The sequence below is a fragment of the Bos indicus genome, chromosome 1 (assembly GCF_029378745.1).
Source record: "Bos indicus isolate NIAB-ARS_2022 breed Sahiwal x Tharparkar chromosome 1, NIAB-ARS_B.indTharparkar_mat_pri_1.0, whole genome shotgun sequence".
Taxonomy (NCBI): Eukaryota; Metazoa; Chordata; class Mammalia; order Artiodactyla; family Bovidae; genus Bos; species Bos indicus.
The window spans coordinates 154,137,375-154,152,939 of NC_091760.1; the positions used below are offsets into that span (position 1 = coordinate 154,137,375).

The following is a 15,565-nucleotide window of genomic DNA, read 5'->3' on the forward strand; positions in this document are numbered from 1 at the left end:
CACATTCAATGAAACCCTCTTCTCTAGATGGGATATGACGTTCTCAGGGAGCTGGGAGGTTTATTTAAGAACTTTAAGGTGGCCACATAGTCGCTTGAAATCACACACACGTTTCGGTGTTGCTGACTCAGAGCGCTTCGCGTGTGTGTGTGCGTGTGTGCCCAGGTCCCCAGGCGTGTCCGACTCTTTGTGACCCCGTGAACTGCAGCCCCCCAGGCTCCTCTGTCCATGGGATTCTCCAGGTGAGAATACTGGAGGGGGTTGCCGTTTCCTCCTCCAGGAGATCTTCCCAGCATAGGGATTGAACTCTGAACCCTCGTCTCCTGCATTGGCAGGCAGGTTCTTTACCACTGAGCTGCCTGGGAGCTCTTCATATGGGACGTTAATAAAAATACAGCAGCTGGATGGTGATCTTTAGTCCCTCTGACTACTCACAGTTTTCTTGTATGCATTTCCTTCATTTTTTACTGGCCTAATAATGCAAATAAAAGTAATATGAATATCAAAGGGTAGAAAGATCTGAAGTGAGAAGCAAATGTCTCTTGTTATCTTTTATTATTGTGGTAAAAAATTCATAACATAAAATTTACTATCTTTACTTTTAAGTGTTCAATTCAATAGTGTTACGTGTGCTTACATATTGTTTTCTTCATTATCTTAACCCCAGTGTTAACCACAGTTGTATTCTATGTCCTTTCAGAAAATTATATGCACTTTCTTTATTAATATAAATACATTTTTCACATCTTTTAAAGTTTCTACATCAGCATAAGTCAGTCTTGCTTGTTCTTTTTAGTGACTGCCAAATATTCCATTTTAATGGATAATTTACTTAACTACTTATTGGATATCTAGGTTCTCTAGAGACTTTTGCTATTACTAAAAAGAAAATAAGCCTATAAAGAATGTCTTTGGTGTACACACTAGTGATTGGTTTGTGTACAAGTGTATCCTGTGGCTAAATTCTCAGTAGCCCACAAGCAGAGACATTTATCTGGTTGACACTTCTCTATCTGAAAACAGATAAATGATCATTTACACACCACTGCAGATGGTGACTGCAGCCATGAAATTAAAAGGCGCTTACTCCTTGGAAGGAAAGTTATGACCAACCTAGATAGCATATTAAAAAGCAGAGACATTACTTTGCCAACAAAGGTCTGTCTTGTCAAGGCTATGGTTTTTCCAGTGGTCATGTATGGATGTGAGAGTTGGACCATAAAGAAAGCTGAGCGCAGAAGAATTGATGCTTTTGAGCTGTGGTGTTGGAGGAGGCTTGAGAGTCCCTTGGACTGCAAGGAGATCCAACCAGTCCATTCTGAAGGAGATCAGTCCTGGGTGTTCATTGGAAGGACTGATGTTGAAGCTGAAACTCCAATACTTTGGCCACCTGATGTGAACAGCTGACTCATTTGAAAAGACCCTGATGCTGGGAAAAATGGAAGGTAGGAGGAGAAGGGGACGACAGAGGATGAGATGGTTTGATGGCATCATTGACTCAATGGACATGAGTTTGAGTAAACTCCGGGAGTTGGTGATGGACAGAGCAGCCTGGTGTGCTGCGGTTCATGGGGTCGCAGAGTCGGACACAACTGAGCGACTGAACTGAACACACCAAGAGTTTTTAGACTGAGTAGAATCCTTATTGTAAACTATAAGGGTATAGAAAATAATTGTAGCAATGACTCAGACTCTGAAATTAGATGACTAACTCCAAATTTTGGCCCTGCAGAACTGATTCTAAGTGCTAGTTGCTCAGTTGTGTCAGAGTCTTTGTGACCCCATGAACTTCTAGTCTTCCTGTGGGATTTCCCAGGCAAGAATTCTGGAGTGGGTTGGCATGTCCTTCTCCAGGGGATCTTCCCGACCCAGGAATTGAAACTGCGTTTCCTACAGCTCCCACATTGTAGGCAGATTCTTTACTGTCCGAGCCACCAGGGAAGTGTGACTGATTATAAAGCCTTGGAAAATTTGCTCATAACATCACTCGCCTCAAACTGCTTTTCTGGAAAATGGGTTAATAGCCGTAGCTGCCTCTGAGAGTTGCTGGGGAAGTAAATGCCTAGTACGTGACTCCTGTCAAGAGCTCCACGCATCAGTCATCGCTTTTAGGTCTCTTCTCTTAAATACAGAATTTAAGCCTGACATTTTAAACGTAATAGCTCACAAGAAATTTTCATTTTTAAGATTTTGAAATCCCATTGTACTTTGTAATTCAATTGTCTGTTCAGTTCAGTGGCTCAGTCATGTCTGACTCTTTGCAACCCCATGGACTGCAGCACATCAGGCCTCCCTGTCCATCACCAACTCCCGGAGCTTATTCAAACTCATGTCCATTGAGTCGGTGATGCCATCAAACCATCTCATCCTCTGTCGTCTCCTCCTCCCGCTTTCAATCTTTCCCAGCCTCAGGGTCTTTTCCAATGAGTTGGTTCTTCACATCAGGTGGCCAAAGTATTGGAGTTTAAGCTTTAGCATCAGTTCTTCCAATGAACATTCAGGACTGATTTCCTTTAGGATGGACTGATTGGATCTCCTTGCAGTCCAAGGCACTCTCAAGTCTCCTCCAACACCACAGTTCAAAAGCATCAAATCTTTGACGCTCAGCTTTCTTTCTAGTCCAACTCTCACATCCATACACAACTATGGGGAAAACCATAGCTTTGACTAGATGGAGTTTTGTTGGCAAAGCAATGTCTCTGCTTTTTAATATGCTATCAAGGTTGGTCACAGTTTTTCTTCCAAGGAGCAAATGTCTTTTAATTTCATGGCTGCAGTTACCATCTGCAGTGGTTTTGGAGCCCAATAAAATAAAGTCTGTCATTGTTTCCCCATCTATTTCCCATGAAGTGATGGGACCAGATGCCATGATCTTAGTTTTTTGAATGTTGAGCTTTAAGCCAACTTTTTCACTCTCCTCTTCCACTTTCATCAAGAGGCTCTTTAGTTCTTCTTTGCTTTCTGCCCTAAGTGTGGTGTATCTAAGGTTATTGATATTTCTCCCAGCAATCTTGATTCCAGCTTGTGCTTCATGCAGTCCAGCATTTCTCATGATGTACTCTGCATATAAGTTAAATAAGCAGAGTGACAATAAACAGCCTTGATGTACTCCTTTCCCGATTTGGAGCCAGTCTGTGGTTCCACATCCAGTTCTAACTGTTGCTTCTTGACCTGCATATAGATTTCTCAGTTCAGTTCAGTCAACTGAACTCAGTCTTGTCCAACTCTTTGAGACCCCATGACTGTAGCATGCCAGGCTTCCCTTTGCCTGTGCCAAAGTATGGTTAAAATAGACAAAACCCATCAACATGTAAAAACTACCTTATGAAAGACCTTATCATCTGGATCCAATCATTTCTTGTTTTCCTCCATTTTCTTAGGAACTCTTAGGGGTTTCCCTTTCCTTTTTTTTCTTACATTTGACATGGAAAATTGCACTTACTTTTCCTAAACTTATTCTAGGTCAAATAAAGCCAAAGCCTAGGGACAACCTTTAGAGAATTTTTTTTTTTTTTTAATATTTGGCTGTGCTGGGTGTTAGTTGCAGCGGTTGGAATCTAGTTCCCTCAGTAGGGATCGACCCCAGGTCCTTGTGTTAGGAGTACAGAGTCTTGGACCACCTGGGAAGACCTCCAAGAGAATAATCCTTTATACGCTCTAAATGTCTGCAAATGTCTTCTGGTTTTGCCTCATAATCTTGACTTCTCTTTGTCATGTTGCCTGAAATGACTTATTTTCCTTTAATAAATGAACCAGAGTCCAAAGGCCCCCTGTCATGCCTTCTCCCGCTGTTGCCCTGACCTGGGTGGGGGGAGGGATACAGCTTCTCCCCCAGCCCATCTTCCTGGGTCACTGCTGGCTTCCTGCCTGGATCTGAGGTCTCACTTGGCATCCTGGAGCCCAAAGCACTCACTCTTGGCTCCAGACTAGCGCTTCCTCTTTTTACAGAAACCTGCTCCTCTCAACTCTCCACGGCTCTGACTGATCATCTTTTGTTAATCCTAATAAAGGATGGTTCCAGAGAAGCTACAGAAACCCTGGCCGGCAAGAGGTTATTGGCAGGAAATGTGACAGGGAGGCGTGTGTTCAGGTACACGTGGAATTTATCCAGTGCAGCGGCTGTAGCAACTCTTGAATGAGTCTTCATCCTGGACACTCTTACCTCCAAAAGGCCCCTCAGCTCTTGGCACTGCTCTGCAGCCACAAGAGGTCCCCGTGCCCTCGGTTGTCAGAGACACGGTCCCTACAGTCAGGCAAGCAGTCAAGGATCTCATAGATCCCCATCTTGGAGCTTGAGATGCAAGTTGATTTGCTAGGAATAGTTACAGAAGGAAAGGAACTTTGCTGTTCGGTACTGCCTGTACTGACCCCGGAAAGGCTGCCCATCCTGGAACAGTGACCCCAGCTGCCCTGACCTGCTCCCGTTCCGCTGTGGCCTTAACTCCAGGGAGCGCTGGGCCTTGAGAACAGGCTGAGGTCAGGAGGTCCGGTCCCTTTGGAGGACTCACCCTGAAAGCTAACAGAGAAGGTAAACATTTGTTCAGCACCTACTATGTGCCAGGCTCTGTTCTAGAAGATCTGGGAAGGCAGTGAACAGAGAAGAGGAAGCACCTACTTTCTGAGAACTCATATGCCAGAAAGGGCTGTTATAAACAGATAAACAAACAGTATGTTTGGTAGTGGTCAGCCCGGCGAAAAATAACAGGGGCAAGGAAAGTCAGGAATAACAGGAATGAGAACAGGACATAAAAGACACATTGTGAAGAAATAAATAAAACTATTTGATATGACATCTTGTACATAGAAAATCCTGCAGAATCCACTAAGTCACGGTCAGAACCAATGAAAGAGCTTAGGAATGTTGCAGAATACAGGATCTACCAGATGACGCAAAGCTCAAGAGTGTTTGCATACACTTGCAATGAACAATCCGAAAAGGAAATTGAAAAACAGTGCCATTTACAGTAGCATCAAATAGAATGGAATACTTAGGGATAAATTTAACAAGGGCATTTCGAAACATATTCAAAGCATATTTGTTTCGGCACCCAGGCTTTCCCCGGTTGCAGCACAGGGGGGTCTCTTGTTGTGGAGTGTGGTCCCAGAGCATGTGGGCTCAGTAACTGAAATGAGCAGGTGTTAGGTACCCTTTGGCATGTGAGCACATGGGGTCTTAGTTCCCCGACCAGGGATCGAACCTGTGTCCCTGCATTGGAAGGCAGAGTCTCAACCGCCAGACAACCAGGGAAGTCCCTTGGAAAACTTAGTATCGTTAAGAAGGCAATACTTATCAAATTCATCTATAACTCAGTCCAATCCCTATTAGCACCCTAATTGGCTTCTTTGTAGAAATTTGCAAGCTGATCCTAAAATTCACATGAGTCCTGAATAGTCAAAATAATCTTTAGAAAGAAGAACAAAGTTGGAGGACTCACTTCTCAATTTCAAAACTTACTATAAAGCAACAGTAACTGAGACAGTGTGGTACTGGCTTTAGGATAAACTTACAGGTCAACTGGATAGGCATACGGAAGAGAACAAATTTGAATCTTTTCTTCCCACCATATACAAAAATTAACTCAAAATAGAGACTTAAATGTAAAGCCATAGCTATACAACTTTCAGAAGAAAAGTGAAAGTGAAAGTGAAGTCACTCAGTCGTGTCCCTGTGTGACCCCATGGACTGTAGCCCACCACGCCCCTCCATCTGTGGGATTTTCCAGGCAAGAGTACTGGAGTGGGCTGCCATTTCCTTCTCCAGAGGATCTTCCCAACCCAGGGATCGAACCCGGCTCTCCTGCATTGTAGGCAGACGCTTTACCATCTGAGCCACCAGGGAAGTCAGGGGGTAAATCTTCTTGATCTTGGATTTTCCATTGGATTCTTAGATATGACACCAAAAACACAATCAACAAAAGAAAAAAAAGATACATCAATTGTACCTTATTAAAATTTAAAGCTTTTGGACTTTATTGCAAACTGAATATTTGGTAAGAGACTTAAGATCTAGAATATGTAAAAGACTCTTACAACTGAAGAAGAAGACAAATAACCCAGTGAAAAGATGAGCAAAGGCTCTGAATAGGCGTTTCTCCAAAAAATAGGTACACGTGGACAATAAGCACCTGAAAAGAGGCTCAGCGCTCTTAGCCGTCAGAGAAGCACAAATCTTTTGTTTTCCAAATCTTTGGTTTTCCACAAAGATATCCCACTTCGTACCCATCAGAATAGCTATCATCAAAAAGTCAGATAATAGTGTGCCGGCCAGGGCTCTTGGCTTCCTTAATCAATAGAAATTATTAATAGTAAGAGATCAGACAAGAAATTCCGGCAAGGCTTTGTTGGGGCCCCTGCTGCAGCAGGAGGGAGTAAGAGCAAGTAACAGGTTCCCTACTCGTCCTTTAAGGGGAGCTGCGATATGAAACAGGGCCACCTGAACTTTCCAAGAGCAAGAAGCAAACGTTTGTTGAATTAAGCCAATGAGAGTCATCTTTGGGGGCAGCAAGTATTTTGACTCCAACCTATCATGCCTTCCCCCCCCCATTTTTCATGAGTACAGAGCTTCACAGTACACATTACAGTGTTAGACTCTTTAGGAGAACAATAGCTGGAAACCGACTGTTGCCTCTTGAGTTTAATTCTCCTTGCTGTTGTCGCCTTACCTAACAAGACCGTTTATGCTTTTTTGAATATTCTGATCACTTTCGGGATCATGATAGTAAAGTGCGGGCACATTTCGTAATTTCCGGAAGGCACTCAGTGTAGTTGGGTCAAAGGCCCTCCTGATATTAATGGAGGCAATCTATTCAAGTTCCAATAAATGGAGCTAGACCTTCTCCCATAATTTTTCCAGTAATTGGAGGCAAAAATGTGAACAGTTCATTCAGTGGAGAAGAGCATCCGGCTGCTCTCTGGAAGCCATGAGCACCCACTGAGCTTTGCCTTAAACATTCCTGCCTTTGCTCATTTTCTCTCTTACTTCTGCCCACTCAACTCCGTTCTCACTTTCTTGCTAGCTGGAAACCAGTCTGTGGGATCTAGAACTAAAATGGGGAGAAAGATGTTTAGGATAACCAGGATCATGTTTTATTTTTAACACTAAGCCCACAAACCAACTGTTTTTTACCCATCATATCCCGATTACAAGAAAACCCTTTGAAGATCCATAATAATAACTCATTTTAGTGGGAAAATGAACATCCTGGCAGGTCAGAATTCCACTCCTGAGAGAATCTAAGAGCTGGACATTAATCTTAGCATCTAGTTTTTACCCTGTACTGCCCGTGGCGGATTCATGTTGATGTATGGCAAAACCAATACAATATGGTCAACTAATTAACCTCCAATTACGAGAAATAAATGTATATTAAAAAAAATACTGTGTAAGTAAAAGGAAAGTGAAAGTGAAAGTCACTTAGCTGAGTCTGACTCTTTGCAACCCCAAGGACTGTACAGTCGATGGGATTCTCCAGGCCAGAATATGGAGTGGGTAGCCTTTCCCTTCTCCAGGGGATCTTCCCAACCCAGGGATTGAACTCAGGTCTCCCGCATTGCAGGCGGATTCTTTACCAGCTGAGCCACTACTAGAGAAGCCCAAATACCGTGTAAGGGATTGAAAGAACACTAGTCACTAACCCTTGGGGAAATTCGTCTGCCTTGCTCTCTTCTCATGAAGAGCGGGTGACTGGGCATGGAGATAGTGCTGGTCGCCCCCGATGGTCACCCAGGCACAGAGGGGAGCCCCCTGCTGCAGCACCCCCACATGCCAGCACCCTGCGGGACTGCTGCTTCCTCCCATACCCCTGGGGGATGCTCGGAGCCGTGGGCGGCCCCTGCAAGTGAGGAGTCCTGCGGCTTAAGCTTCATCAGCTTCAGAGTGAATCTACCTCAGTTCTCAACACACATCATAATCCTCCCATGGTCCAGAGAGTTAGCTCTTCTTAAGACTTTGCAGATCAAGAAATAAGGACCACAGAGCCAAGTCCCTTTGCCAGCGTCCTACAGAGAGCCAGAGGCTAGGTGAGCCGCTCTCAGCCCCGGTGCTTTTCTTAGGGGCAGGCAGTTCACGGCTGTTGCTTTCATTGCTTCAGTCTCTCTGACCCAAGAGGCTTAGGCAGGGGGCGGGGGCAGTGGGAAGCCTTGGCGGTTCCTCCTCTGAGCCTTGCTCCTGCCCTGACTTCCCATCCATGGAAGGGCGCCCACCGTCTCCACAGGCACACTTTTTTGTCCTTTATGACCTCCCCAATGAGTGAGGTCCTCGGTGCAAAGTTCACCTCCTTCGCTTGCATAGAACTGCTGGGGGTGACGTGCCCCAACCACAGGCTGGACCATCATGCCCATCCCCAGGGCTTCGTCTGGGTCCTGGGGGCACTGATTTGCCCTCCCCCCAGGATAGGCTGAGGTGCTGTAGCCCGTGCCGCACATCCCTGTCACGATCTCCTCCACTCACTCATTCACTCATTCAATTCATGTTTACTTGTCAGCTTCGTGCTCAACACAAACGGAGGAACAGGTGGGACTATCCTGTAGGGAACAGAGAGCAGGGCTCCTGTGATGGCCAGTGCTACACCACCTTGATGAGGCCAGAGCTCCTAGACGTTCAAACACCAGTCTAGGTGTTGCCGGAGGTATTCTGTGGATGCGATCAAGTCCGTAATCAATTGCCTTTAAGTAAGGAGAATGTCCTCAATAATCCGGGCAGTCTTGGCTCTGTTGAAGAGTCTTGGAAGCAGAGCCGAGGTTTCCACCTGGGATGGCAGCTCCGGCTCACGCAAGCCCCTCCTGACAGCCTCCTCTGCGGACTTCATCTCCTCCCACCGAGCCCTCTCCATCACGGGAGCCAGTTCCTGTGATGAGTCTTCTACTCCCTGTCTCCTCCTGTTTGGACTCTCTACTTAATCCTGATCTATGAATTAACCTGTTTCACCTCTACTCACTTTCGTCAGCCTTCAGCTCGCAGAGAAAAAGTTGCATCCAGGTGTGCTAAGCAATTGGTCGGCCCCCTTGGTGACACTTCCTCTTTGAGATCTGAGCTGGGGATCACCATTTTAGGTGACCTCCAAGTTTCTGGGAATGAGTAGAACGTGGAGATGGAACTCAAAATGGAAAAAGTAGATGTCAGTCCATGGTGGGTCCCTGGTGTGATGAACCATCAAGAGGCCAAAAGGCCTTGAAAAGCACAGCCAGCCAAGTCATCAGTCCCCATCAACAAAGCAAAGGGTGGGTCACACCAGAGAGAGCCCGCCTTACTTGCTTCCAGGTAACCAGCGCTTCTCCACTTTAGACTTTCAAGGTGGAACAGGCTCATACCACTAAGACCCTCATGGAAACCAACGAGAATGGCATTGTGAGTGTGAGTGTGTGTTCTGGGCTCTAAAAGCTCAGGTCTCCTCCCTGATGTAAACACTCTGATGCGTGGGCTTCCCCAGGGCTCTTTCCAACACCAGCATTCTCTGATCCTCTTTATTAACCAACAGCTTGCACATGAATTAGAATGTTTTTCAGAGTAATAAAGTTTGGTCGTGGATTTGGACGGGCTGTCCTCAGAGAAGCTAAACTGATAAAAACCAGCCTGATCAGTGTGTGTGTGTCTGGGGGCTGCAGCCTCCTAATATTTTGAAAACCTACCTCCTGAGAGACATGTGTACAATTCTGGAACTTATTCAGAATCTGAGAGCTCTGCCAGTTACTGTTGATCACAGTTTCCCCGTTTGCTTTTTGAGGACCAGATTGTGAGAGACACCTTCGCTGCTGAGAGAACACTGGTTTTTCTGAGCGTCTCAGTGAGTGTACCTAGACCTGAAGCTTGGAGTAAATGAGTGTGGAAATGTCTAGAAAAGGAAGACCTGTGTGAGGGGAAGGAAAAAGGCAGCCTCCCGATTTGGGTTAAGGTTAGTTTGATGGAGTAATTAATGAAAAGCGATCAAGAGAATGGATTAATTAATTCTCTTTCAAATCCTGCCGTGGAGACACATATCCAGAAAAGGAGGTCAGTGAACCTAAAATCAGGGGAAGAGCTGCCACAGAAGGTGGTTTTAAGCCTCCAAAGCCGCAGCAATCCCAGTGGGGCATAAATAATGCAGTTTTTAATCAAGCCGTCAGCCCCGAAGTCAGATTCTATCATCCCATGTTCTGTCTGTGCTTCAGAATGGCCAGGGGCCTGCAATCCATCTCTAGATGGAAAAATAACTTGTTTCACAGCTTTAGTATGACTCATTCCCAAATCTATATGGACAGCGTGGTGAAGAACAAAATATGAATTATTTTTTAAAGGCTTATGAATTCCTTGTGGCTGGTATCAGTCTTTTGACCACCCGGAATATTCACGAGGTGGGAGGCCTCCGCACTGCCCTTGACTTTGAAAGACGGTCCTCCGAGCCCAGCCGTTGGAATGGCCCCTGTGGTCCCGCAGGCCTCGGCTCAGGTGGTACCCACTCTGCAGGGGGAGACGGAGCGGGCTCTGGGATGCCAGGCTTCGCCCGGCTGGCCCGCCCCCGGCTCGGTGGAGCCCCGCCAAGCCCACAGTTGCTGGTTCTGTCCCCACACTGCCCCGCCCCCGTCGTCAGCCGTGAAAGATGTGTCCAGCTGTCCCGGGTGAGCGGCGCCCGGGACTGCCCCGGTGTGGCCTTAACGTTTAGTAAAGCACAGCCTCTTAGCTGTGAAGCAATTTAGTGAAAGCCTCTCTGGAGCTTAAACTCAGCTATTTTCTGTTTTCTGGTTCTTTATTCCACTTTATTCCTTTCTGGCTGGGCTGTGTTTCCATTTCCTTCAAAAGGCGTGGTTCCTATCTCATCCAGCAGAAATGTCAGTCTTGTTTCTAAAACCGTCCTTTTCTGCTCCCCTACCCTCATGTCTTTATCTTTGGAAAACAGATATTTAGCCCCACAACACGTGGAGGTCCTCTTTCCAGCGCTCTCTTTTAGAATCAGCTGGTCCAGCTCTGAGTCCACAGAATGCTCCTATGCTCTACGTGAAGTTCGACGCATGTATTGATACATTTTGTGAAACAGAATGTGAGCCACTGCCAGTTTTTTGGCCTGTTATTTCGTGGTTTTTTGCATGGGAAAAGCATGACACTGAATTTTGGATGTGCTCTTCTATTTCTTGAACAAACTCTAGCAGTTGCTATCTGTCAGATCCAGGGGATTTCAAACACTGATAGGTGATGTTTTAAAAATGACAGAATATGTATCTGGAAATGTGCTTCATTTCACAAGAGCACCCGTGGTTTCTTGCTGCTGGTATTGGAATGATCGAGCGTTGGACTTTATGCTTTTCCACTCTCATGTTTTCCTGAAACTAGCTGAGTGCATTGAGCCAATTCTGTTGCTGTCAGATGGATTTCCTGAATTGCTGGCTTCAAGTACTTTGCTCCCTTTTCTGACACTCTGCTTCTATTCATAGCCGACAGATAATCGGAAGCCAGGGTCAAGGGCAGCTGTTGAATGCTGATTGGCAGCTGGCAAGGTGTGGCGACTGCCATCTGGTCATGCCAGGTCCAGATAGCACTGCCAGAGTTTACTTAATTCAGGCAGAAGCAGTTAACTCCAGCTTGTGTGCGGAAGCAAACCTAGTTAACCGTTCTGTACACTCCAGGTAGTCAAATTGGTTCCCAAGTTTAGACACAGGTTAGAAATTAAAAACAGCATAGTCTGAAGTCATGGGGTCTGTGCAATACGCCTTTCCTCTCCCTCCTGATTAGGATTCAGAGATAGAAGGATGTGTTTCTCCATCCCTTCCTGACAAATAGCATTGGGTACTTTTAACAGAACATGAACAAGAAAGCTGATTTCTGTAGCTCAGAGGGATGAATATTTTCATAGCTCCCCAAGTATTGGAAGTGAGAGAAATATTACCTCCATCATATGAACCAACATGGCATAATGGATCGGTACCTCCCAGAAATTAGGTCAGCCCTATGAGAAATGGAAATCAGGCTATGAATACTTTAGATGTATGTTTCATAAATACACGCTTCAGAGCTCAACTCATTGCTTTTAAGTGGTGGATTGTAGGTAACCCCGTTTATTTCATGTCCCAGCACTGTAGGGGTTGAAGGGCTGGTGGGAAAAATGCCTCCTCTGGTGGTTAAAGCTTTGCTGGGATTGATACGCAGCATTCTTGGCAAGACATTGCAGATCCTGCTTTGTAATTGCGACTGACTTTCGCAGTGATCTCCACCATTGTTCATCAACAGGCACTGGGAGTGACGGATGCTGCAGTGTATGGGGAACCATCCCATACACCCCATGAGCATTTTCTTCATCCAAGGACTGACACAGCCAACTTCACCAACTTTCCAAGGGAGGGTTTAGAGTTGGATCGCCCTTTTCAGGACAGAAAACTGAGTCCCGATAAGAATAAGTCGCTCTCCGGGAGCCAGGATGACCCTTGACCTCAGCTTCCCTCTCTGAAGTGTAAGCCCCAGGCAGGGGAGGTGCCAAGAAATCCTTCCATCCATCCTTTGGCAAGTTCTCAGGAAAACGAGGCTTTTTGCCTGGAGATAGTCATTTTAATTTGAGGATAAAAAATCAAATCGCTTTGCTCACAAAAGTTTTCTTTGAGGCTCTCCGCATGTAAACTCTCGTCATTTTCATGTCGGAAGACATGTTTTTAAGGGAAGCTGTGTGGCTTGGTAGCTGAGAGCATCTGCTTTGGGGTCCATTTGGCCCAAGGTTGAATCTTTGCTCCGCCACTTACTCTGTGAACTTTGACGACTTGACGTGTTGGAGCCAAGGTGGCCTCATCCGTGAAAAGGGGCTGGTGAGAGGTGGCGGTGTGAACTGGCAGCCCCGCCCGAGCAACGTGCTGCGTCCTGTCATCACCCACTCTCGGGGGTCAGCCAGTGCCCAGGTGCCAGCGGGGAGCTGGTGTGTTACCTCTGGGTTCTGAGCCTGTCTGCGCCTGGCATGGGCTCTGATGATCACCTGGGACACAGACGGGATGACCTATCTGCTGAGCATCCCCCTACAGGACAGGACGACCAGCCACCTACCTGCTGGATGCACACGGCTGCTTGGACTCTGCCCGTTGCCTGCCCCTTCCTCTCCCGTGGCTTCTGGACGGAACCTGTGTTACAGACCACTGCACGGATGTAGGAAACAGACCTACTTTCCAAGGGGGAAGTGGGGAGGGATAAATTAGGATTTGGGGACTGACATTTACACAGAGATCACTAATAAGGACCTACTGTATAGCACAGGGAATTCTACTCAATAGTCTGTAATGATCTACATGGGAAAAGAAACTCTAAAGGAGTGGATGTATGTGTATGTATAACTGATTCACTTTGCTGTATAGCAGAAACTAACATAACATTGTAAGTCAACTACACTCCAGTGAAAGTTGATTTTAAGACAGACCACTGTACGGGTATACACAGTGACTGGGAAGTTGCCAAATGTTTACTAGTGTGTGTTTCAAGTTAAAGACACCTCTAATCAAATCCCAAATGGTCTCACTATTAGCCTGTCCAGCTGTGTGTAGAAAGAGATTGTTTCTGAGTTTTGACATGAGAAATGCCACACACAAAAAGAAAGCCCAGACCTTATTAGCAAATTTGATTGATAAATTATGTTTTACTGCGGAAGAGGCCATACAAATGGTTAATGAATATGAAAAAAATGTTTCGCTTTCACTGGCAACTTTTCAAAATGCAATATCAAAGAGCGAGGAAATTGAATTTTCACCAATTAAATTGGCAGATTTAAAAACAAGAAAATTTACTGCTAGTGAGGATGCAGAAAGACAGGTAATCCCACTCGAGCCTGGAAAAAAAATTTAGTGTAATCACCAGGAAATTATTTGCTGATATCTAATAAAAAGCCTTTGAGATACTCATATCATTCAACATAGTCATCCATTTAATGCTTCCTTAAAGTGAATAAAAAGTTATATTCAAAGATATCTGTACCAGTGCTACAATTTTAAATAGGAAGAATTAGAAATAAGCTCAGTACAACAAAAGGATGTTTAAATATGCTCCTTAGAATGAAATATTATGCTGGCATTGAAATGAGATTTTAGCAAGAATCTATGGCCAAACTACTATTTATGAAAAGTTTACTATATGCAGGGTTATAGGTTAAGCACTCTGAATATACATTACCTCATTTAAACCGTATTATGACAGATTAGTAACCTCCTAACTTCCCACAATTTATCATCTCATTTGAACCTGTATGACAAATGAAAAATGGGAAAAAAACAGTTAACATCAGGGAATACCTTTGATATTCTTTTAAAAAACGACTGGCATACAAAATTGCATGAAGGTTTAGTTCGCCTCTATTAATACAATAAGACCCACCTTCCTGTTGTGAGTAGGGGCCAGAGTTCCAAACTGCGTCAGCTGTAGGGTCCATGTGGTCCCCGAGTCCTAACGCGAAGGTGGTGCCTGGAAGGTGGATACCAGCCCATTCCTCGTCACCCTCCATCCAAACTCACATTATTCCAAGGCTGCAGATGTTCTGGACACGACTGAAGTGACTTAGCAGCAGATGTTTAGGGAAAAACTTAACAAAATATTAACAAATCGTGAGATGTAACTGTATTGTGGTATTTGGTTTTTCCACTGCTGCTGCTGCTGCTAAGTCGCTTCAGTCGTGTCCGACTCTGTGCGACCCCTTGACGGCAGCCCACCAGGCCCCGCTGTCCCTGGGACTCTCCAGGCAAGAACACTGGAGTGGGCTGCCATTTCCTCCTCCAATGAATGAAAGTGAAAAGTGAAAGTGAAGTCTCTCAGTCGTGTCCCACTCTTAGCGACCCCATGGACTGCAGCCCACCAGGCTTCCCCGTCCATGGGATTTTTCAGGCAATCCACAGTGGGCATAAAGTCCTTCTGAAAACTTTAAAGGTGGAAGAGCCATTTGCTTCACAGCTTCTTAAAGGAAGTGGGCAGTTCCTTCTTTCCTCCAGTCCTTTCGTCCTGACGGCCAGTGACCGGCAGGAAAGGGTAAAGGCGAAGCCCCGCCCTCCAGGGGAAGCCAGAGGCGTGTCTGCGTCCGAGCCGCTGAGCGACCCACGTGATGCCTGCGGTGGCTTTGTGGTCACACATGTTACAAGCGGAGAAAAGAGCACGATGGGGTTGGCCAAGCCCTGGGTGTTACCCAACCTCGGGGTGCTACCAAAAATGCTCCGAGCAAAACAGAACGCCAACTGTGTACAAAAGAAAGACATCCGTAGGAGGGAAAGCGCCTTTTCCAGGTTCCCCAGGACCGCAGTGCGGGAGGCAGGACTCGAGGCCCGCGGGGAGCGTCTCCAGGGGCAGCAGGAAGCGGGCTTGCGGCCCCTCCTGCTGCTTGAGGCCTCCTGCTTGCAGCGGCCACTGCCTCTGAAGCGGTCCCCAGGGCAGGGTGTGTCCTCCGCGCCGGCACAAACCCCAGAGACAGGGAGCGGCCGGCTTCCTGAGCGCCGGGGACCCCCCACGGGGGGAGGCCTCGGGCCGCGCCCCACAGGAAGCACCCCGCTTTTGTTGAGGCTACAGTGCCGAGGGCCCGCCCTTGTTTGCTGGGGCTTTCCTGCCGGGCTCTGTGGTGGGGTGGCTGAAAGCAGAAGGCTCGTGAGC

The 15,565-nt window shown here is 46.3% G+C and overlaps 1 long non-coding RNA gene across 1 annotated transcript; it reads right to left on the minus strand.

Moving 5' to 3' along the window:
* Nucleotides 1-13,557: 13,557 nt before the first annotated feature.
* LOC139177520 (uncharacterized) lies at nt 13,558-15,337 on the minus strand. The gene is made up of 2 exons (XR_011561952.1): nt 14,309-15,337; nt 13,558-14,176 (listed from the first exon to the last, which is right to left on the minus strand). It is a non-coding gene; the product is annotated as an uncharacterized lncRNA (long non-coding RNA).
* Between the last annotated feature and the right edge of the window lie 228 nt (nt 15,338-15,565).